The sequence below is a fragment of the Durio zibethinus genome, chromosome 1, assembly GCF_047325235.1.
Source record: "Durio zibethinus cultivar Kanyao isolate XHJ-2024 chromosome 1, ASM4732523v1, whole genome shotgun sequence".
NCBI classification, from domain to species: Eukaryota; Viridiplantae; Streptophyta; class Magnoliopsida; order Malvales; family Malvaceae; genus Durio; species Durio zibethinus.
Genome location: NC_143162.1, coordinates 35684725 through 35703004, shown reverse-complemented (window position 1 = coordinate 35703004; position 18280 = coordinate 35684725). Strand labels below are relative to the sequence as shown.

Here is an 18280-nt window from a genome sequence, read left to right as displayed (position 1 = left end):
AAATATTTACCACATATTAGTTATTGATAAATCAGATCTCTCACTTACATCCATAAAAAGCAAAATACAATCAAAGTCTACATCAATCCATCATGAAAAGTAAAATACAATCAAAGTCTACATCAATCCATTATAAGTCTATTCACTAACTAAAAAATCAAATTAAAAGAAGGTCAAAAAAAATAAAAAAAATTACTTGTATGAGGGTTTTATCTCATCATTACTCGAGAGAGTTCATCTCAAGTTACAACAAAATGATCTAGTCGACTTAAGTAATATATGTAGATGCATAAGTAGAACAAGGCATAAGGCATTTGAGAACAAATATGGAGACATAACATAACTACTCTAAGTGGATGTGAACAATAATTTGATTAGGGTAATCATCCAATTCTGAGATCCTTCTTATAGGTATTTCATCTTCAATAAAGTAGACTAGTACCCACAATTAAAGAATATATGGTCTTATTTTGCTTCAATTTGCCAAACCCAGATAAGATTTACTGGTCCAACAATGTAGGCTATCATAAAAAGTTAGCCCAAATGCTTGGACTTAGCTTGCCTTAAGTCGATGCATGTGTCAAAATAAAAGGTGAAAGTAAGGCTATCCCGTGAAGTTTTTTACAAGATTTCATCTAGGGGCATATAGATGATGATTAGAGGTTAGTGGCTATGGCTATAGCTTTGTATGGGCTGGTGATTTTCTCAAAAGTCATTGGGTATATTGATGTCGTAATGATAGATTATGTTGATCAGTTGGCATACCAAGTCAATGCAGCACCAACCATTTTGGCAAAAACCATTTGTTTTCTAAACTTTTATCATAGAAATGGTAAAGGTTGATTTAGTGGGTGCCTATAATTATTTTATGTATGGATGAAGAGTCACATTGAATGTAAAAAAAGTCAGTTTTATAAACTATACCTTCATTTCAACATCACAATCAATGAGTTTTGTTGCAACACATGGCCTCAAGCAAAGTCAAAAGAAGAATGAGTTTCTTACTTTCGAGCCTTTGATAGTCAAGGGATAGTTTGGAGAGCACTTTAGATGCGTCATGATATAGTGTTATACAATTATGAAAATTAGCCATAGTGTTCTTATTAGGCCTATGAGGTGTTGTTACTTATACCCCAACCTTGGTGAGAAGATAATCTGGATGTGAACAATTCATTCCAGAAACTTATGGGCTTAACTAGTGAGAATTCTTTTTCACTGATAAAGGGGCATATAGAATGGTCCAAAGAATAAAAAAGGCATGAAAACAAACCATTAGGTTAACCAAGAGAGGTTTACTTATAACATCACCCCAAAATACAGTGTGTGGCACGCGATGAGGGGTAAAGACATCGTGCTTCCTAGTGAACAAATAGGTCACTCCCCAAAGCCCATTCTTTTAAATTCTTTACTTAAAATGGAAATAGCTAAAAGAAGACTCAAATTCGAAAAAGACAAGTTGAAACAAGAAAATAAACAATTGAAGTTGAAAATAAACAATTGAAGTTAGAAATAAAAGAGAGTTCACGACTTCAAGAACTAAAAATTCATAGACTTATGAAGCAGAAAGATCAATAAAAAGCTTTATTCAATGATCTAGATATGACACGTTCATTAGTCACACTTGAGCTTGCCCGACTCTTAAAAAAAATGAATTACTAAAAGCAAAGGTGAAGATAGAACAAAAAGCCACTACTAGGACACACAGACATGGCCAAATGCTACAAGAGATAATGGATCGATGTACAGCACAAGTAAAAGCCTTGTCTGATGAATGCAGGAGCCAAGCTAAATAAAATGAGCTATTGAAAGACATATGCATAGAAAAAAAAAGGCATCTAAGGCATTTATTTAATCAGATATGCATTAGTACAGATAAAGCATCAAAAATAAAAAAAAATGAAAGATTTGAAGGCTATAATGCAACCAGTGAGAGCTCATGGGCAATAATTGCTTGATTTTTTAGACGATGCACAAAATCATTACCAGCAAGTTAGAAAGTTTATAAGGAGGAATTAGAAATAAAAGATGATGCTTAGGACTTTAGAATATTGCTTTGACTTAATTAAGATGTAATTTTAAAATTTTATTAAATAAAGTTTCAAATTGAGATTTCTTTTTATCAATAATGGATGTGGCAAATATTAGTATATTTCATGCATACATTTGCATATCATACATAGAACACATAATTTTTAATAATCATATAATTATGGTATTCAAAGTTTAAATATAGCTCTATTCAGCAAAAACTTCACTCATCAATACAACACAAAAGTCAGAGCTAGACAAATAAAGCAAAAAAATTCTCATCGACTTAAAAAGATAGAAAAGGCACAGAAAAGCTTGAAAATAAGTTGAGTAAGATTCTGGATGCTCTCAACAAGCTAAATAAAAGAAAAGGGATAGAAGAGAACACAAGCCAATAAGGCCCTTCATCACAAAAAGTAACTAACCCTCTATATTCACATGATTTTGGTTCACTTCAAGCTCAGTCTACACAAGAGGTCCCACCATAACAATTCACATATCTTACATATCTTGAAATGCCATCAGCCTCTAACTAAGGCATTATCATAGCTGTGTAAATCCTGTCTTTACTAAAAAGGCAGTAAAATCATTCAAGTTCCTGATCTAGATGAACTGAAAAAAAAAAAAGGTAAAAGTAAAATCTCAAGAAGACTAAAAGATTAGTATGTTAGAACAAAAGTTATGGGTTATGAAAGGAATTGATTTTTATGGTTCTGTTGATGCTACTGGACTTTGTTTAGTCTCGGATGTGATTATTCATCCAAACTTTAAAGTACCAAAATTTGATAAATATGATGGTACGAAATTTTTAAAGATTCATATTATCAAGTACTAGATGGTAGCCCATGCCCACAAAGAAAAACTACTAATGCATATTTTTCAAGATAGTCTTACGGACTCCACTGTTAGGTGGAATGTCTAGCTAGACAGAACTCGTATCCGTTCTTGGAGTGATATAGTCTATGACTTTATCAATCAACATAGGCATATAATGTATTTGGCTCCTGATCGTTTGTCTTCGCAGAACATGAAAAAAAAGGCAAATAAGTCTTTCACGAAATACGCCTAAAAATATAGAGATGTAGCTTTTCATGTGCAACCTTCTCTAACTAAAAAAAAAACTATAGTGTTGTTTGTCAGTATTCTGAAATCTTTCTATTATGAAAAAATGATAGAGAATACAATAAATAATTTCATCCACATGGTGATCTCTAGCGAAATTATTGAGAGTGTCATAAAAAGTGCCATAAAAAATGACAAGTTAAAAAAAGGGGAGACATCCACTAAAAGAGCCCCAAAGAAGAAAGAGATTAAAGCTCAAGCTATGAGCTTTGATAGACAACAGTTCAGGGGTTATCGACCCTACACCCCACAGGGTTACCCCATAAATTATTCTATTATGAATAATGCTTTTTCGTACTTATACCAACTAAATCCGTAGCCATCCTACCATCAGACTTATTAACCCTCTTTTAGGCCTCGACTGCTACATACAATTCCCATGTTCAATTTTCTTCGAGACCTCAAACTCATCCTATTAGCCCAATAGGTGGTTTATGAGAGCAATGAACTACTCATGAAAAATTCATATTTGATCTAATCTCTATGACTTATATGAAGTTATACTATGGACTCTATAATAATCATCTAATTGCTCTTAATCGAGTAGAGCCACCCAAACCACCATACCCCAAATGATATGATCTTACAACCTATTATGATTATCACTATAGGATTATTGGTCATTTCATAGAGCATTGTACTGTCTTAAAGTATAAAGTGTAACGATTGATCAAGGATGAAATGATCAATTTTGATATAAGAAAGGTAACTACACCAAACATTAGTGGTAATCTTTTACCAAATCACAATGTGAATGCTTTTAGTGCGGAGTAAGATTGTCAACTAAAAAAAAAAGTGATAAAAATTAAGACCCTCTCTGTCAGCTATTTAATGCTTTATAGAAAGTTGATATGATACAACCAGTCAGTTCATATATTTATCATGTAGTATACATAGCAGGTGAAAGCTGTAAATATCATAATGGAGAATCCGATCACTATTAAAACCTATGAGCAATTTCGCTAAAAAGTACAAAAGCTCATGGATTCATACCAGATTGAATTTTATAAGAAAATGGATAATTCAAAGAATGTTGAAGTATTTATGACCTATCAACCATCCATACTATTTTCAAGGTCGTTAACAATTTACTGTGGGGATAGGTTGAAGTCAACTATAGACACGTTCACTCTCTGACTAGTAACCTTTAAAATCCCTTCTCCATTCCCTCATAAGAGCAATAAAACTATGCCATGAAGATATGGCTGTGATATAGTCTAAAAGTAAAAAGAGAATTCCTCTAAACGTGATGTTACTAACATAACTGGTATAGGGGATATCACTCGAAGTGAAAGATCCTACACTCCAGAAATGTTGTAAAAGGCTAAAAAAGAAAAAGCCAAAGAAGGTGAAGAAAGAAATAACCTAAAAGTGATACCTGAAAAGGATTACTAGAAGTCGGTATCAGAAAGAGAGGCTTATGAATTCTTAAAGCTAATAAAATATAATGAATATTCAGTGATGGAATAGTTAAATAAGATGTCGCTATAAATCTTATTATTATCATTATTATTAAATTTAAAACTAAATCAAAACGCTTTACTGAAAGTGTTAAATCAGGCATATATGACACATAATTTGTCTGTTGAATATGTGAACCACTTAGCTGAAAATCTGGTTATGCCAGATTACATTTCATTCAGTGATGAAGAGATTCTTCCATAAGAAAGAAGAAATACCAAAACTCTGCATATCACTGTCAAGTGCAAAAGTCATATTATAGCTAAGATCTTCATTGATAATGGTTTTGCTATTAATGTCATGCCTATGTCAACTTTGACAAGGCTACCTATTGATTACTCAAATATGAAGGATAGCCAAATGGTTGTCTGAGCATTTGATAGGACCAGATGAAAAGTTTTAAAAGATATAAAGATGCCCTTACAAATTAGGCCATGTACTTTCAATGTAAAATTTTAAGTGATGGGTATTTCTTCATCTTATAATTGCTTGCTAGAAAGGTCATGAATTCACATGATAGGTACTGTTTCATCTACCCTATACCAAAAGATCAAGTTCAATATGAAGGGACAGTTGGTAATAGTGTTTAGAGAAGAAGACATATTGGTAACTCAACCTTTGAATGCTCTATATTTGAAATCTACTAAAAAAATAATAGAATGCTCTTATCAGTCATTTGAGTTAGTTAACTTTGTGGGCAAGAGACCTAAAAGCCAACAATGTTTAAAAATAGTGATGTGTCAGGTCATCAATAAAAGCTAGTATCTTGAAGTAGGACTGGGTAAAAATTTATAGAGGATAACGGAGCCTTTGACAATGATGGATAACAGAGATAGACTAGGTCTTGGTTATGAAACTGAAGACTGAAAAATTAAGGTAAGACAAGCCAACAAGATAGCAATGATCATCCCACACTTCTATGAGACCTTCAAACCTAAATCATATACCCAACTGTAGAAGAAGACTTAAAACAAAGCATGAGAAAAGTTTTTGTTGAGTTATCTATCCATGCGATTGAAGATGAAAATGGGTATAAGAAAAAAACATAGGTTCATCATTGTCCACCAAATTATGAGCTGAATAATTAGAGCATTATCGAAATGCCTGCTATTTTTTATACCAATTCAATGTAATTGAACATCTTAATAGCTTGTGCCCAAGGATTTGAGGTGGTCTTTTTTGTTTAGGTCATTTATCTATTATTATTTTAATAAAAATTAGGAAAGATGTATTTTTATTCATTTATTCTAGTACTTTCTTTTGGATTTCCATTTTTTTCCATATATTTCACCAATATGTCCCATTTTATTCAATTTTAGGTCCTTAAATGAATAGAAAAATAATCATGATAATGATCAAAGGGTTAATTTAAAAAAATCAATTAACACTGATGCACTTGATAATGAAAATGATTCCAAAGAATATGTTATCCCTCTAAACCTAATGAGATTGGTTAAGTAAGAAAGTAAACCAATTGAGCCTCATCAGGAGACAACTGAATTAGTAAATTTAAGAGATGAGGAGAATAAGAAAAAGGTTAAAATTGGCATGTCACTCTTGTCGACAGATAGGCAACGATTAAAAAATCTACTTCAAGAATTTGTAGATATGTTTGCTTGGTCTTATCAGGATATACTTAGACTTAATACAGAAATAGTAGAACACAGACTACTTTTAAAGCCAAAATGTAAGCCAGTCCAGTAAAAATTAAGGAAATGAAACATGAGATATTGCTCAAGATCAAAGAAAAGGTGAAAAAGTAGTTTGATATAGGTTTCTTACAAGTGGCCATGTATTCAGAATGGGTAGCCAACATTGTACCAATTTTTAAAAAGAATAAAAAGTGTGAATGTGTGTAGATTATCACGATTTGAATAAAGCTAGCCCAAATGATAACTTTTCTTTACCTTATATTGATATCCTGGTAGACAATATTGTCAAGCATTCGATGTTCTCCTTTATGATTGAGTTCTCAAGATATAACCAAATAAAGATGGCTGAAGATGACATGAAAAAAATCACTTTCGTGATCATATGATAAATGTTTTACTATAAAATCATGCCTTTTGGTCTAAAAAATGCTGGAATAACATACCAAAGAGCTATGGTGACGTTCTTTCATGATATGATACATAAAGAGATTGAGGTATACATCAATGATATGATTATGAAATCTGAAAAAGACAAAGATCATGTCACCAACTTTAAAAAGCTATTTAAGAGGTGAAAAAAATTTTAACTCAAGTTGAACCTAGCCAAGTGCATCTTCGGGGCATGGTCAGAAAAGTTGCTAGGCTTTATGGTCAGTGAAAGAAGGATTGAAGTGGATCTTGATAAAATATGAGCCACTCAAAATGTCACCTCTAAGCACACTAAAAAAAGTTTGAGGTTTTATAGGTAGATTGAATTATATTTCTCAGTTTATCTCTCAGCTTACCTATAAGTGTGATTCTATATTTAAGCTTCTCTGCAAGAATAATCTTAGAGAATGAAATGAGGAATGCCAAATAACTTTTTATAAAATTAAGCAATATTTATCAAATCTTTCAGTGTTGGTGCCATCAGTTGCAGAGAAACCTTTAATTTTATACCTGATAGTGTGTGAGAATTCAATAAGATGTATGTTGGGGCAACAAAATGAGTCTAGTCAAAAAAAAAAAGCTATTTACTAAATGAGTAAAAAATTCATAGAATACAAGTTTAAGTATTCTTTTTTGGAGAAAATATGTTGTGCATTAGCTTAGACTGTCAAAAGACTCATATAATATATGCTTTATTATACCACATGGCTTACAGCGAAATTGAATCTAATTAAATACATCTTCGAGAAACCTTCTTTATCTAAAAAAATTACTAAATAACAAATAATACTTTCGAAATATGATATCATATATTTAAGTCAAAAGGTAATAAAAAAAAATGTCATAGTTGAGTTCTCACGGATCATACTGCTAATGATTATGAGCCAATGAGATTGAAATTTTTTAATGAAGATTTGATGACTGTTTCTCAGCTGGATAAGGAAGAGCATGAAGAAAAGCATTGGAAAATATATTTTGATGGAGCTACCAATACCTTGGGACATGAAATTAGGGCAATCTTTATTTCTTTAGATGAACAATGTTACCTTATAATAGTGAGATTAAATTTCAATTGCATAAATAACATCACTCAATATGAGGCATGTGTCATCGGTTTACAAGCTACTATAGATAGAAAAGTTAAAGCATTAAAAGTATTTGGAGACTCAACTCTAGTTATATATCAGTTAAAAGAAGAACAAGAGACGAGAGATTCAAAACTCATTCTATATCGTAAGTATATTCTAGAGTTGATCAAGTAGTTTAAAGATATTCAATTTGGTCATTTACCTCAAAAGAAGGCTGATGCCTTAGCTACTTTAGCAGCAATAGTTTGAATTAATGATAGCATTGATATTCAGTCCATCAAGTTAGATGTCAAAGACATGTCTACTCACTGCTCTAATGTAAAAGAGAAAGAGGATGGGAAGCCCTAATATTATGATATCTTATAGTACATTAAGAACCAGTAATACCTTACCCAGGCAACTAAGAATGATAAAAGAATTATCCGAAGACTAACTAGGAGTTTTTTCTTAGATGAAGATGTTCTCTACAAAAGAAACCATGACCAAGTATTGTTGAGGTGTGTAAATAAGGATGAGGCAAAAAAATTATCGAAAGGGTGCATAATGGGATATGTAGGGCACATGTCAATGGACATATAATGGTAAGATAGATCATGAGAGTAAGATACTATTGGTTAATAATAGAGAGCGATTACATTGACTATGCTCAAAAATATCATAAGTGATAGATCTATGTTGATAAGATTCATACATTACCATTTGCTTTACATGTTTTGGTGCCATCCTAGCTATTTTTTATCTGAGGCATGAATGTCATTGGTCCTATTACCCCAAAAGCTTTTAATAGGCATAGGTTATTTTTGTGATGATAGATTACTTCACAAAATGGGTGAAGGCAGCATCATTTGAAAATGTAATATAATTTGTGATCTATAAATTCATAAAAAGAGAGATCATTTACAGATATAAACTTTTAAAAAAAATTATTTCAGACAATGTCAAGAATCTGAATAGTAAGATGATGCAAGAAATATGTGCTCAGTATAAGATCAAACATCATAATTCAGTGCCATACCGTCCGAAAATGAATGAGACAGATAAGATAACAAATAAAAATATAAAAAGAATTTTTGAGAAGATGATCGAGACCTATAAAAATTAATATGAGAAATTGCTATTTGCACTGCATGTATATCGAATATCAGTGCATACTTCTACTGGGGTAACCTTATTTTCTTTGGTTTATAAGATAAAAGCTGTATTGCCAGTGAAAGTGAAAATCTCATCTTTAAAGGTTCTAAAAAAAGTTAAACTAGAAGAGGCTGAATGGATTTGAGAGTTCTATAAACAGTTGAATCTCATTAAGAAAAAGAGATTGACAATATTATGCCATGATCAGCTATATCAGAGAAGAATGATGAGGGCTTATAATAAAAAAGTTTGACCTTGTTATTTTCAAGAATGAGAGTTGATCTTGAAAAGAATTCTTTCAAGTCAACATAATAATAGAAAAAAATGAACTTCGAATTAAGAATGGTCATATGTCGTAAAAGAGCTTTCTCAGGCGAAGTATTGATATTAGCTGAGATGGATAGAGATGATTTACCTCATCTTATAAATTTTGATGCCATGAAGAAGTACTATGCTTAAAAAATTAAAAAATTAAAAAAAATGAAAAAAAAAGACTCAAGGCAAAAACTTTAAAAGGTCAATTTGAGTTAAAAGGGGATTTATCTAAGTTGAAAACTTGAAAAAAAAAGCTTAAATAAGGAGAATACAGCATCAAATATAAAAATTCATTGGCAAAAAGGTCAACATGTTCTGAGAAACTCTAAATTATTGAGGGCATTGGGTGGTTAAATTTTTTGAAAAAGACTTCAAGATATGTTATCATGATTGTATGATTGTTTATTTTTGGGTTTTGTCCCTCTATACCAATTTTTGTAATTTTTTTCCAACTGGCTAAGTTTGCTTTCATTTTTGCTAATAAAAGACATTCCATTTCATTCTTTATATGTCTCTTCTATTGATTATTTCTTAGCTATTTTTATTTTTTTCTCTTCAATACCTTACAGTGGAAGACATGTGTGAATGCATTCTTACTTTTTGATATTGAAATAATGGTCGCTAAATGAATAATAGCATGAAAGATTTTTACATTACGTTGGAAAGGTTGATAGTGATAAAGGTAAATTTGAAATGTTCAGTTTTTAATAAGGATATTGAATTTGAAAAGAGATTTATTGAAAAAAGAAAGATGAAAATTAAAGAGATGATTAAGAGTTACATTGATTTGTCCCTGGTACTTGAAAATTGAAGGGTTTGAAGCCCAAAAAAAGAGCTTGAAAAACTTGAGTACCATAATTAACTAGAATTTCATGGCATGGACATTTGCATTACATGTATTACATCTGCATTGTTAAGAATATGGCATTGTGAGGATCTAGGTTGTTGTTGCATTTGCATCATTAAGAAAGTACTTGCATCATTGATCATGACATTCATTACATGTTAAATTTTGAGTTTAAAATTCATCTGAGAAAGAAATTCTAAATCTTTGGATGAAGGCTTTAAAGGCAAAATTATGAATCGTCAAAAGAGAATCTTTGAGTTCTAGAATAAGAATCTTTTAAAAATCCTCAAATGAGAATTTTGGAGTTTTCAGATGAAAATTTTCAAGTTTCAAATGAGAATTTTTTATATGAGCAATCGTGAAATTTATTGGACATAAGTCTTTAAATCGAATAAGAAGTTTTGAATTTTTGGATGCGAATCTTCAAAATTCAAATGATCATGCAAATGCGAATCTTGAGATCTGGCAAAATTGAAATTTTGAAAATCAAATTTTAGTAAATTCTGGCAAAACTGAAATTTTGAGAATTAAATTTCAGTGAATTTTAATAAAGCTGAAAGGTTATTGTGAATCTGAACTTTTGAATTGCAAACTCAATTTGTGAATCTTTGTGTTTCCATCAAACACGATCTATGACTCCTTTTGACATGATTGTCGATGAGCAATTTATTTTTTCAAAGTTATGTTGCCTCTATTTAGATGAGTAATTTATTTTTTCAAAGTTCTATTGCTTCTATTTAGATGGGCAATTTATTTTTCCAAACTTAAGTTACCTCTATTTAGATGAGCAATTTATTTTTTCAAAGTTATGTTACCTCTATTTAGAGGACCAATTTATTTTTTAAAGTTGCGTTACCTCTATTTAGATGAGCAATTTATTTTTTCAAAGTTCTATTACCTCTATTTAGAGGACCAATTTATTTTTTTCAAAGTTAAGTTGCCTTTATTTAGAAAAGCAATTTATTTTTCTAAAGTTGTGTTGCCTCTATTTAAAGGAGCAATTTATTTTTTCAAAGTTGTTTTGCCTCTATTTAAAGGAGTAATTTATTTTTTCAAAACTGTTTCATCTCTGTTTAGAGGAGCTTTGTTTACTTAAAAAAAAAAAAAAAGCACGAATATGTTTGGATGATTACATGCAAGGTGTTTATCTCTTTGCACAATTCTTGTTGTACAAGAAATACATAAAGAAAGACAATTGTAGATACCCAATTTGATCCAAGCCCAGATCAATTGGGTCTGGTCCAAATGGGATAAGATTGGCCTAGTTTTTATTTTCATTTTATTTATTTATTTATTTATTTTTATGTTTATATGTTCTGAATTTTATTTTAATTATTTTTTTTCAATATAATTTTTGTTCTGGAAGGAAAATTTTTTATTGTGAATCTGAGGCTGCTAAACTTAAAATTAGACTCAAATATTAAATCTCAATTATAGAAGAAATTGGTATTAATCAGAAACTCTTCTGATCAATACATATAAATATAGGCCAGGACATAAAATAAAGAAAGACACATGAAACAGATAGCAAAAAATAGAAGGCAAAATTCAAAAAAAATTCTAGAAGGTGTCAAAGCAATTTTAGGATTTTTAGGAATTTTTTAAAATTTTTTAACCTTTTTTTCTATAAAATTTTTGGAAAAAATTTAGATTTTGATGAACTTTTCTATGAAATCCATATTTTTTGACATGTTTTTTCCAATTTTCGGTAGCTTTTCGCAGTTTTTGGTTGAATATTCAATCGGATTCTGGGTTTGCAGAGAGAATGGGAGAAAAAAAAAGGGAAAAGAGAGTAGGTAAAAAATTTTATCTAAATTTATCCCAAATAATGGAATAATTTAGATAAAATTTTAATAATAATAATTAATATTTATTTTCAAAATTTAAAAATATAAAAATATAAAAAATTTTGGAATTAAATACAAATTACCTAAGGATGAGATTCTTAAAAATTTTAAATGATAAATTTTTTGAGAAATCTCTAGGTGAAAATTTTTCTCTAAATTTAGCCCAAATTGTTGAATAATTTAGATAAAATTTTAATACAAGTAATTATATTTTTTTTCAAATAATAAAATTTTGATTAAAAATATGTGATAATTACCCAATCATGAGATTCTTAAAAATTTCAAATGGTAAATTCTTAAGAAATCTTTAGATGAAAAATGTTCTCTAAATTTGGCAAAAATGGTAAAACAATTTGGATGAAATTTTAATAAAAATAATTGTCATATTATTTTCTTTCCAAGAAAAAAAATTTTCTAAATAGGCCTAAATGGTGAAAATTTTAAAAATTTAAAATAAAAAAATATTTTTAATTTAGCCCAAATTGTGGAATAATTATATATATATTTTCAACAAAAATAATAATTAAACATTTTTCAGACAACAAAGCTTTTTCAAGGAAACAAATGAGATTCTTGAATACTCTTGAGGTGAGAAAATATTTTTAAGAATTCTACCAGATTGATGAAAGAATCTTATAAATTATTTTTAATATTTAATATAAAAATTTAAAACGATTAGACTCAAATCCTTAGGATAAATTTAAAATAATATGGTACCATCTTTCGGATGGGCATATAGGGGTGCTATAACCTTCCCCACATGTAACCGAACTCTCGAACCCTATTATGATTTGTAAACCTAAACATATTCTTTTAGAGACCCTTCGTCAAGCTTAGGAGCTCCTTAAGACGATATATTCTTTAAGTGATCAATCATACCTAAATAAAAAAGATTAGTGGTGACTTCATTTATTAAATTTAGCTATAGATTTTTGGATCTATATGTTATGATAGCGGATATTATCTCTAGCTCTGCCATTTTCTACCAGGTTTCTTGCAAATGGAAATATGTAAGATATCGTTATTATGGTCTGGGGCCTTTCCTTATGTGTGTTTGGAAATATCTATTGGAATACATCCCAGCTTTTCACGGGGCTGTAGCTTTTCATCTAATAATTTTTTATAGAAGTAATCTCCCTGGCATTAATTCTAGATTAAATCGTTCTGACTCGGTCAAGTCCGCATCAAATTATAGAGGTCTTTTGTGCTACTGATGAGGGTAGATAAGCTTTGATACGTAGGCGTGGAGCTATAAGGGAATATCTGTCACATCGTATTCAATAGTTTATTAATGCCAATTCCAATTCAAAAAGCTCAATATGTCTTTTTAAGGGAATATGGAAAAGCACAAATGACAAGCAAAAGAAGAGAGAGCTAGAAAGCTGTGGATCAATATTTTCTTGCAATCTAGACTTTGCTTGAGATAATATATCCACTTGATGCAGTTGAGATATTAATATGATAATAAGTACGTAGGTGGTGTAATCCATTGGTCAATATTCAATGAAGAAGATCTATTTCAGTTGAATTAGAAACCTCGTGAAAATGTAAATGCATGCTCAAATTTTTAATCCATTAATTTTATTGGCAAATCAAATCCATCATTCTTTTATGCTTTATTTGATGGTAGATAAGAATTTGACTGCAGGGAAAAAGGTAGCACTGTAAACTAATTAAAATTAGATGGGATGTGATATTCCAATCTCATATCAAGAGATTTTGAAAATTTGTTATGATATATAAGTAAAAGTTTAAAACTCAAACTTATAAAATACATTTTGTGGTATAAAATCCTGAAACATTCAAGATAAAATGAATAATATCTAATAAATTAGACGTCGGATTCAAGGGCATTCATTAAACAAGCTTTAAGGTATACCTCCAAGTCTATACTTCATTCACCTTCACATCTTGGAGATGCATCCCACATTGTCATTGTTCGCATATCCACTATGAAGCTTCAGTGCTTTCCCCAATCCAAATTCATTTTCTTACTTGCTGAATCTTGGTGAGCACCCTATCATCATAGAATACAGATCATAAGCTTGACTACGCTGGTAAATCAATGGTGAACAAATCCATTTCTTAACAAAACCATGAACCAATTTCTTAGTATGGTTAAGCATAGCTTGGTGTAATTGTCACGGGTCGAGACTTAAGCTCCGAATCCGCGTAGCTCTGAAACTCAAGCATTCACCCTTTCGACGTCTTGGATCAGCCTAACCGCCACGGTTCACACCTTTGTGAGGTATTATCCGTTCTGACCTCTTTGACCTCACGATTTTATCCTACAAAAGATGCCTCACAAGGCGGAGGTGGTGTGAATCTTTATATACCCCAGTGACCTTCCTATTATATTCGATGTAGGATTCAAGACTCTTTCTTAGGTCCGTGACATTCTCTCTCACCTAACTTTGTAACTCTCTCGTCACGGAGGCTGGCCACCCTGCCTACCTTCCACGAGGTGCTTGACGTAGATCGAACGATTTAGGACTGGCTCTGATATCACTTGTCACTGGTCGAGACTTAAGCTCTGAACTTGCGCGGCTCTAAGACCCTAACATTCACCCTTTCAGTGTCCCGGATCAGTCTAACCACCACGGTTTACACCCTTGTGAGGTATTGTCTGTTCTGGCCCCTTGACCTCACAGTTTTATCTTACAAAAAGAACTTCACAAGACGGAGGTGGTGTGAACCCTTATATACCCCAGTGACCTTTTTATTATATTCGATGTGAGATTCAAGACTCTTCTTTAGGTCCGTGACATAATTACCAGGCTGTCGATCTAGGAGGCTATCCGAGCAATTCACCAGTTGTAGTCACTGCTCTTAGAGATTGAAGTGTGCATCCAATGTAATCTGAGGACAAAGGTGGATCCAATCTTGACATGTTATCTGTGGTTAATCTGTAAACAACAACTTGACCATATGGAATACCTCGTGCTTTTGTTATGGACCTCCAAACGAAGGTAAACAAGAACTGAAAGGATGAGATTTTATCGGTATTGAATTTTAAATTGGCCCTTGCTTTGAGTTTTGTAATGAACTCTGCTGAAAAGTGGAAGTATCTATGTAAGACTTGAGATGCTTCATATCTACTAATAAACTCACCTTGATGAGTGAAAGAAAGGTTAAGTAGTGGACCATGGCCTTCTAAAAACCATTTTTTAAGCACAGGTGGCCGTCAGATCTGTATATTTCTTTCATAAGCTTGAAATATCTCGGATAACGTGTTAAAAAAATACCAGAAAGTGTCTCCATACCTAATAGTATGGTTCATGGAGCACCTTATGAATACACCATCTACCAGTTCGATGACCTAAACGCATACCAAAAGTCAGGTGTGACCATCATGAGTGGTAACTTCATCATTTCCTCTTTTTTTGTTGCTAGACGACCTGCAAATGGGTAGAAATGAACAAGGATGAGTGACAGGGAATTTTTCATGCAATCATCTTGCAATCACCTATAGGTTTGGCAAAGAGAAAACCGCCTTAGATGTAGGATAAAAAAAGCATGGCCAACTCCCAATGGCATCAGATAGAAGGGTTGCATTGATTCTTCTAAAACATATTGTGGTTTCACAAAATATTCTGAGATGTATCAGACAATTGGGGAATTCATTTCTTTAACTCAACGGTAATGCTAATCTAGTCTCTTTGTTTACCAATAGTCCAATTTTCATCCACAACTTTGCTTTATATAGCTTAGAATATGGCTAGGACAGCTTTTCCAATTCAGCTTACAATAATTGAATGTATAATTATTCATTTTTTCTATCATCTGGCCATAGTGGCATGGTAGGTAAAACATTTAATTTAACTGAGAAAAAAAACCATTATTTCTATTATTATACTAAATGGCATGAGAGTACCACATCACTGCTAAAAGGTCATTTTTTAAACCTTACCTCTTAAATGTTAGAATTAATTCATATTTTAAACTCGCAACTAACTTGTAAGATATTATCTATTTTAATCCAAAAATTTTATGATTTTATCTTACAAAAGATATATCACAAGTATTATTTTAGACCTTTAATATATATCATATCATATCCTTACATTTTTTCAATATGAGATTGAGGGTATCACAATTTCCTCCGTTAAAGCTTGAGATCCCTGTTAAGTCTAACAAAACTTAATGTTTCTATCAAGCCCAACACAAAGTACAAATAGATCCACAAAACTAAAATCACACTAGACGTTAAAATTTTAGGGGTGGTTCAAACTATGTAGCACTTAGCTTCTTCGGGATACTAGAAGTAGCTCATACGATGTAGCATTTAGCTCTTATCTGACTGGTGATCGCTTTGATATCATTTAACGAGACTTGCACCAAATCTGTGAGGTATTATCCACTTTGATCTGAAAGTTTTACAATTTTATCCCACAAAAAGGGTTTCACAAGTTTTGAGTTTAAATTTCAACTTATATATCATAACAGATCTATAAAACATCTCGATATAAGATTAAAGTGTTGTATCTCTCATTTTTAATTAGGGTTGGACTTATTGGTAATGATATGTAAATGTTAAGAAAAGGATTTATTAGTGGTTTATCTAATCACCTTAATGGGGTATTTGGTTTTAGGGAATCTGAGATTTGCCCCCAAAATTTTGCTTGTAGGAATATGATTCCCACGTTTAGTTCATAGATATATGATTTTTTAGAATAATTTTAAAATTTCAATAGTACCAAAAAGTCCCAAAATTAAAAACTTACCTTGTCTTGTGGTTTTTTAAGATTATGGGAAGAAAGTTACTTTTATTTCACATTTGACCTGAATAAAAAATAAATTTTTTTATTTTACCCTTTTAAAAATTAATGTATGAAAATTAAGTAGTTGTGGATTACTTTTGTTCTGAATTTTGTCTAATTAAATATTTTTTTTATATTTTTCACTCGAATATTACGTTTGTAGACTTTGAAATGCAGCAATTGTGATTATTTAGTGTGTTTCTTTGAACAAAAATATAATAATTGACAAACTCATAAATTTTCTTTATAATTTCTCACTCGAATATTACATTTGTAGGTTTTGAAATGTAGTAATTGTAGTTATTTATTGCACTTCTTTGAACATAAATGCAACATTTGACAACTTGTAAACTTTTTTTATATTTTCTTACTTAAATACTACATTTTTAGATTTTGAAACGCATTAATTATGATTATTTACTTCATTTTTTGAAATAAAAAAGCAGTAATTGATTCTAAAATTTTGTACTGATTAAATAAACACACACTTTGTACCGTATTGACTACCTTTATTTGTAGAAGCCAACATATGGTTTTTTATAGTAAATTTTTATTTTTTTTTTTTATCTATTTGACTTGATGATTTTTTATTGAATGAGAATTAATTACGGTTATGGTAATTGTTATTGGGAAAGAACAAAAGATGAGTTGCTATTTATTGCGTTTCTTGAAATAGAAATGTAATGATTGATTTTGAAATTTTTTAGGCTTTGAAACATAATAATTACAAATTATTTTTTATATTTCTCGGATGAATTTGATGTAGAAATTGATTATTATTTTTTCTTTAATAATTGGTCCCTCGAATAATGTGTTTTTAGAATTTAAAATGTATTAATTCTCAATTATTTTTTAAAATAAATTATTGTATTTGATATATAGTGAAGAATATTATAATAAAAATGCATGATTAAGTAATATAACTTTTTCTTTAATCAAATACTGAAATCTAACAATCTCATTTCATAAATATTCACCTTTTGCCAAGAATATTCATTTTCTCAAAAATCACTTTTCCTTTAAGATTTTACAAATTAAATACCCTTTAAGAGATGATATACAACATTCTTTTTCCCCTGACTGCAGCCTCTTATTAAAAAAAAAAAAACTTACTGATACGAGTTAAAAAGTAAGACAAGAAAAGAATTCACCGGTATCATATTCTGAATTGGCCCTTGCTTCGAGTTTTGCAATGGACTCTGCTGAAAAGTGGAAGATTCTTTCTAAAACTTGGGGTGATTCAGATCTTTTGATAAACTCATCCTGATGAGTGAAAGGAAGGCTCATTAGAGGATCATGTCGCTCTAGAAACCACCTCATAAGCACAGGTGGGCGCGAGATTTTTTGCAAATTTCTTCCATGCACTTCGAAATACCTTGGCCAATGTGTTCAAGAAATGTCAGAAGGTGGTCCCATCCCCAATGGGGTGGTTCATGGAACATCCTATGAATACACCATCTACCATCTCCGTGACCTGAATGGATGCCAAAGGCCTGGTGTGGTCATCGTGGTTGACAGCTTCATATTGATCCAAGAATGATCGAACAACCAATGGCACATAATTTGGGGAAACAATGCCGGAAACTATCATGTCCAAAAT

General features: G+C 31.0%; 1 pseudogene; it reads right to left on the bottom strand.

The window, feature by feature from the left end:
* Positions 1 to 13824: 13824 nt before the first annotated feature.
* LOC111310833 (putative acetyltransferase At3g50280) lies at positions 13825 to 15523 on the bottom strand (annotated as a pseudogene).
* Positions 15524 to 18280: the final 2757 nt, after the last annotated feature.